We start from the raw sequence: 6556 nt of genomic DNA, 5'->3' as shown, positions 1-6556 counted from the left end.
TTATACCCTTCTGGTATAAGGGAAGGGAAGTAACTTGTCAGGAGAAGGAGGTCTCTGCCTCTTCCAGAACTCAGTCACTTCTCTTGAACTCTGACACTGGACACAGCCCTGGGAGTGTTACTTGCTCTTGCCTTAGCTTCCTGCAGCTTGTTTTAGGGCTTTCACTTGTTAAAGTTGCACTTGGTAAACATTTCATGGTTTATTTTGTAACATACCATACTCTATATCCCTGCAGCGAATGAATAAAGAAAAAACTGGGTGGAGAGGATCTTAGTCCACACCTGTGCTGGTTGGTACTTTAGTATCTGTCATCTCACTTTGACACAAAGGAGGCAACAAAACCGTTTTGGTCCCTGAGCCACAGAATCCTGGTTGCAGGAGGTTTCACATCATCCCTGGGAGGTACTGGCTGCCACCTGAGTGTGGGGCCCTCCTCTGCCTGGGGCTGGTGGGGTGACACTTGGCACAGCTCCTTGTGGGGGAGCACCAGTGTGTGTCTGAGGTGATGTCAGGGTGACTCTGGCCCAGCACAAAGCTGTGCTTCATCTTCCAGCAAGGAACTGCAGCACAAAGCTAAGTCATGCCCAGGGTGGGAATGGGAGGCAAGAAGCTTTTCCACTGTAAGTCACAAACTGGGTCTAAACCTGCCTTCAAGACTGTGCTTGAGACAACCCTATGAACTGTGGAAACCTCTGTTGTCTCAGCTTAAGACATGGGAGGGCTGAGCACACCCAAGAGCTGCCCTTGGCTCACCTCCCTGGGGAGCAGGGCTGCCAGTGGGCACCTGAGTACAGGGCAGGACAGAGGCCACAGCAGTGGGCATGAGTGAAGTGTGGAGGTGTGTGTCTTAATGCTGCCCTCCACCCCGTTGCTGTAACCAGCCTCAGCCAACTCATTGAGGGCTCTTCTGGGTTATGGGACTTTTTTTCAGCTGAATGTTTCCATCTTACATGCCAAGAGGCTCAAAGCTAAACAAAGAAGAGCTGAATTTACACCAAAACAAGGTCCTTGTCAGGCAAGAAAGTGCTATGAGCACAGAGTATGCCTGTGCAATGGAAAACTCACCAGGGCAATACTTATTTTTGATGGGTGCCTTTTTCTTTGATAGCCACCATTGTTTTTGTGATGCCTCATATTTGTTCCTGACCTGCTGCAGCGGGTGATACTTGTACAGTGTGAATTCCACTTGGTGCATCCTTGATAAGTCAGCAATTTTTCTGAAATGCGTGTCATGGAGCATTCAAATCTCAGGTTTTATGCTGTAGAGGATGTTTCAGTTCTGGAAAATCAGCTGACATTGGGACCTAAGAAATAACAGGAAGTGCTTGGCTCTGGTGGTGCTTGCTGTAGCATTTCTTGGTTCTTCTTTCGTAGAGGCATCCACAAGTGAGTCACAGGAGGTGAGGAGTTTTTTCCCATTCTCTTAAGGGGGATGAGATAATATGACTGACATGCTGGGCTTGTCCTTATCCATGTGCTGCCTCATCCTCCCTGTTCAGAGAGATGCAGTTCATGCTGCCTGGGTATTAGCAGGGGCAGTTTTGCTTGGTGGTGTGCTGCAGAGCCAGCACTGAAGGAATGGGAGGGAAGTGCAGCCCCATGCCCAAAGCATGTCTGTAGTCATGCTGTGGTTCTGCAGTGCTCACCAGATGGGCAGGCTGAGCAGGCACACAAAAAAAAATGGTTGGTTCTGTAGAAGATACAAATCTTCTACCCCAGTGTTAGTCCAAGTGGTATCAGCAGCACTTGCTGCCCAAACTTGGCCCTTCTAGTAAAGCAGACAAGACCTGCTTGTGTGTCAGTCGGGTATTAGCCTGTCCAGGCTGAACTAAAATAAAACTCTGAGCCAGTCAAAGGTCAAGAAGGAAACCGTGGCTAGTACAAATGTCTTTTTTGGGATGTTTGCTGAAATGCTATGGGGAAAAGACACTGACTTGCAGTCCTGGAATGTGTCTTTCCATGCAGAGCTCTCATCTGAACTGGGATTTACCCTTTGGGCAGGGGCATGCATTGCATGCCTTGCTGGGCCTCCTGCTTCCCCCTCCCTTTTTAATCTGAGGACCAGCTGCCTTGTTCTCACCTCCTGTTACCCTTCCCCAGGCAACACTGTTGCAGCAATACTGTCTGTTCTAGCTTTCCTTTCCTACAAAACACCCACTCTGAGCAGTTTATTTTTCCTCTTCAAACGACACCTCAGGACTCCACCTATGCACGTCAGCCTAAGGGAGGAGAGGGGACTTCCAAGGTGCCCTCATGGCTTCAAAGCATGATCATGCCTCGTGATTGTGCCTACCCTGAGAAGCCCTGTTTCAGGTTGCTTTGCTGTTGGCAGCCTTTGCCAGCACTGTCAGGAGTGAACCTTGGCTCTGACAGAGGTACTACACCTCTTTGCTGCCTTCTGGCATGGGGAGTGCACAGCTGATGCCAACTCTCCCTTCTTTGAGTCTCTCTGGGCATGTGGTGAGTGCCACCGGCCCAGAGCCCACAGTGCTGGCAGGCCCTGCTCTCCCTCCCTGGCCTCTGCATCACCAGAGTGATCTGCCAGTTGACACCTGCAGAGGGAAGGAGAAAGCAAAGACTAGGGCAGACAAATGACTGAGGGGAGGTTTATCCTGCCCACCTGGTGTCAGCAGCACTGAGGAGCCGCTGCCTGACCCGCCTTTGGTGTGGGTGACATTGTTCGACAGTTTCTGCCTTCGGTGTATCCGAAATGTAGTTTTGAGATAACAGGAAGAGATAACCCCACAACAGAGATGCTCATTGGTTGTATTTCCCACACGCTTTCTATGCCCACACAGTAACAGCAGGCAAATGTTTCGGGCTGCTGCCTGGCCTCCCACACAACTACCTGCTTTCCTTCCCAGCCCTTTCCCGTGGCGTGGGGCAGGCGAGCGAGCACGGTGCAAAGCAGAGGGGTGTGAGTAGAGATGTGCTTGGCATGGCCACTGCAAACCCCTGCAGGGGAACAGCTCTGAAACAAACCTGCCTGCGGGCATCCCAAAACAGCATTCCTGTGCTTGGCACTCCCTGGCTGAAAACCAGTGAAATGGGGACAGGTGGTAAGGCTGGTGCATTAGGGCAACTAGCCCCTGAAGAGCCACAGGATGAAACGTCCAGGACTGCTGCTGTTAGCAACTGGAGTTAGAAAACCCCCTCTTCTTCTCTTCTGTTAAAGGCAAAATGAGCTTTCCTGTAAAGAGTGGGAATTAAATAAGGGAGTTCTTGTTTGCCAACAAGTTCCTATGGAAGGGTGCCCTGGTCTCCAGCTTTTCTTTCATGAAACTTCATGCACCTTAAGTGCTTCCATGATGGGCTCTTCCCAAAGCCTGCTTCAGCCCACTCCCCATTTGGCTTGGTGCCCCAGAGACCCCTTGTGTTTATTGGCAGGTTTTCTGGAGGATCCTGCTGGGAAGAAACTCACTAAGCTCCTGCCCTAGAAAGAAACTCTGTGCCAGGGGATTGGGGGCCTGCCCTGCTCTGCCCCTGCTCTGTTCTTACTCCTGATCCCTCATCTCACAATGATGGTGTGTCTTGCCTGTCCCTTGGTGGCTCGCCCTGCCCTGGCAAGTGGGAGAGCAAGGGATGGTCTGTAGACCTGGGATGCTCCCGTGATGCTCATGTTAATATTCCTGCTGGGAGTGGGATGCTGATTTCTCCACTTGTATGAGAAGGGAGTACTTGTACGTTTATGCTGGCACTGCTGTTTTCTTCCATCTCTGCTTTCCTGGAGGTTTTACAGCTGTTAAAGGCACCACCTGAGGGAGCTGTGTCTCCGAGAATGGCTGTGCACGAATGGCAAGGGTGACTGCAAGGCCGGTGTGCTGCAGACACACCGGTCACCGTAGCAGCCAAACCTTCCGTTTCAGTTGGCTTCGGTGATTTCAGTAGCCAGGGCCATCGTGAGTGAATGGCAGAATGAGGACGTGGATCCTACTCTGAAAGGGAAGAGCCTGTACCTCAAACCCAAAGCTCAGCCAGCAAAACCTCTGAAACCCTTTTGCTGAGCTTACGGTTTCTATAGACTCTGTTTTTCTTTTAGCCATCTGTAAAAAGGCAGGCTTAGCCTACAGCTAGCCACTGCAAAAGAGGAACTGGGTAACGTGGAGTTTTTTAAAAAAGCGCCGTCGGGAAGGAAACTTGTCTGCACAGCAAGTGAACTTGTAGGAGCCTTTAGGCCTTGCAGTGGAAATTAAATACCGAGTGTTGGAGGAGTTACTAGGAACCCAAGGTTTTCCAAAGGAAAGTCTGCTTAATAAGGGAAAAGGGGTGGAAATAAATGGTGTCCCCACCCTCTTCCTTTATCAGACATCTCATCTTGCCTAGAAATTTAGGCCACATATGGGCTGCCTAGTCTGATGCTGCTGAGAACAGCAAATATGTCCCTGACTGTTGCTGCCAAAATAAACTCTCTTATCAGGTTAGTTCTTGTCCATCCCACCCCTCTTCTGTGGCATCCCTGTACCACAGGTACAGCTTATCTGGCATATTCTAGGGAAAAGAGGCTGGATATATTACGTGTCTGAATATCAAATGTTACCTGCAGTAGACATCTCTGTTGATATTGGCAGCATTACATCAGGAAAACTGGATTTCCCTTACACTAGAAAACCACTAAATTGCATCTCTGAAGAGCCACAGGCGCCAGGGTTAGAGGGCATGTCAACATGTGAGGAGAGGCAACTGTAAAAGAAGCAGCTGTGAATCTCCTTTGTCTCAAAGCATCTGTGCCAGAGAAGAACATCTGTGACAGAGCACCTTAGGCAAATGCAGGCATGATATCTTATCTGGAGATGAAAAAGTGCACCACTACTGGTGGGCACCAAAGCAGCTGTCTCAACTGACTCAACATATGTACACACATGTTAAGCAGCGAGAACTGCTGGCCCTCTCCTTCTCCTGGAGTTTTAAAGGGCATGAGCTGCTGAAGGAAATAGAAGAATGGTTTACAGGCCTAGATTGACCAGAAGGGAAGCAAAAGCTCTGCTTCTCCGAGGTATAAAAGGAAGATGCTTCATCCTTTTGGGAAAAAAAACCCCTCCTGTAGGAAGGTGGGATGAAAGAAATGACGTAGGTGATACTTCACTGTGGGACAGGTGAGGCATAGCCCAGCTCTGCAGACTGCACTGCAGGCACTGACCCTCCGTGGGCCGAGCCTGGGGAAGGGCACAGCTGTCTGAGCCTGGAGCACTTGGCTCATCTCCAGTGTGGGACGGCTGTTCCGTGCCTTGTCCCAGCTCCAAGTGTCCCGTGGGCGCGTGAAGAGCGAGCGGGCGGTCTCATGGGGCAGTCGCGCCTTGGAAGCAGGAACTTGTCTGCAGATGGTGTGGCAGCCAGCCAGGAACCCGGGCCGTGGATCTCTGCCATGTGTCTCTTGGCAGCTTCGGCAGGATGGACACCAAGCCACCACCACTTTAGGGTCAGCCTTTTGGTCAGGTACAGCCCAGAGCGGGCCAGGACGGATGCCTACCTAAAACATGCCACTGAAGACACTTCCTGAGGTGAGTTGTGTGCATGAAGCATGGGAATTTTTATACCCAGAGCTGTCCCTTTACAGTGGTTTTGGGCTAAAGTCTCTACCTCGGGTGGTGAACAGTGTGGCTCGAGGAGGGGACACAAAGTCAGGCTCACGCTCAAGGGGCAGGTAGACCTTTGCTGTTCAGGGAACTGATGGTTTCTTGGACTCCCTGGAGAAAGGGAATTTGTGGGCTGGCCATACAATGAAGACAACAGTTTAGGGATCCAGAACACAGCACCTATTAGTCAGCTTTTGGTGCACACCTTTAGGCAGGGAAGGCAGTTTACATCACAAAACTATCTAGCAGCTCCTGTGCAATGCCCTGTCTGGGAAGATTTGGCCCAAATGCTTCCTTCAGCTGGGCTATCGACTGTCTCCAGGGTCAAGGAGAGGAGGCAGCAGGTGTCCTGCCTGCAGCAGCCTGCTTGGTGCTGGTGTGAGCACGGGGTGACAAAAACATGTTGGTGCTGTCATCTAGTGGGACCACATGAGCACAGCTCAGCCACGGCTCTGTGCCCTTCCTCCCATGCCTTTTACTCCTTCCTTGCACTAATTTACATCCCGACTAATAGGCCTGGGAGTATTTTGGGGCCATAAAGCTTTCCCCTAGAATAGGCAGTGGAAAAGCTGTTATTGTTACAGGCTTTATATATAGTTTATGTCAGGCTTGTTTATCACAGGCCAGGCTTAAAGGGAGCTCATTCAAACTCATGAACTCAGATGGCCCTCGTGAACTTCCCCCCAGGAGAGTGTATTTTGTGACTGTAGAAGAGATCAGCCCAATGCACAGATAGAATTATGGTTAACTGCCCATTTAATTTAGACCCTGTTTTGCCCCCAAGGAGAGTGGTCATTACTAGAGACTTCTCTTAAACTCCTGATTTCTGTTATTTGTGTTTGAAACACAACATGAGTTGCTATTTTCTGTCTGTGATCTTCCCTACAATCAGAATCAGGTTTTTGTTCCTCTTGCAGCTGCTCAGATGTGTCCTGCCACTTCCACAACATGTGTCAAACCTCCCTGTCTGCTGCCTTGAATTT

The sequence above is a fragment of the Lepidothrix coronata genome, unplaced genomic scaffold (assembly GCF_001604755.1).
Source record: "Lepidothrix coronata isolate B3197 unplaced genomic scaffold, Lepidothrix_coronata-1.0 Scaffold183, whole genome shotgun sequence".
NCBI classification, from domain to species: Eukaryota; Metazoa; Chordata; class Aves; order Passeriformes; family Pipridae; genus Lepidothrix; species Lepidothrix coronata.
Note: the sequence above shows the minus strand (reverse complement) of the source record.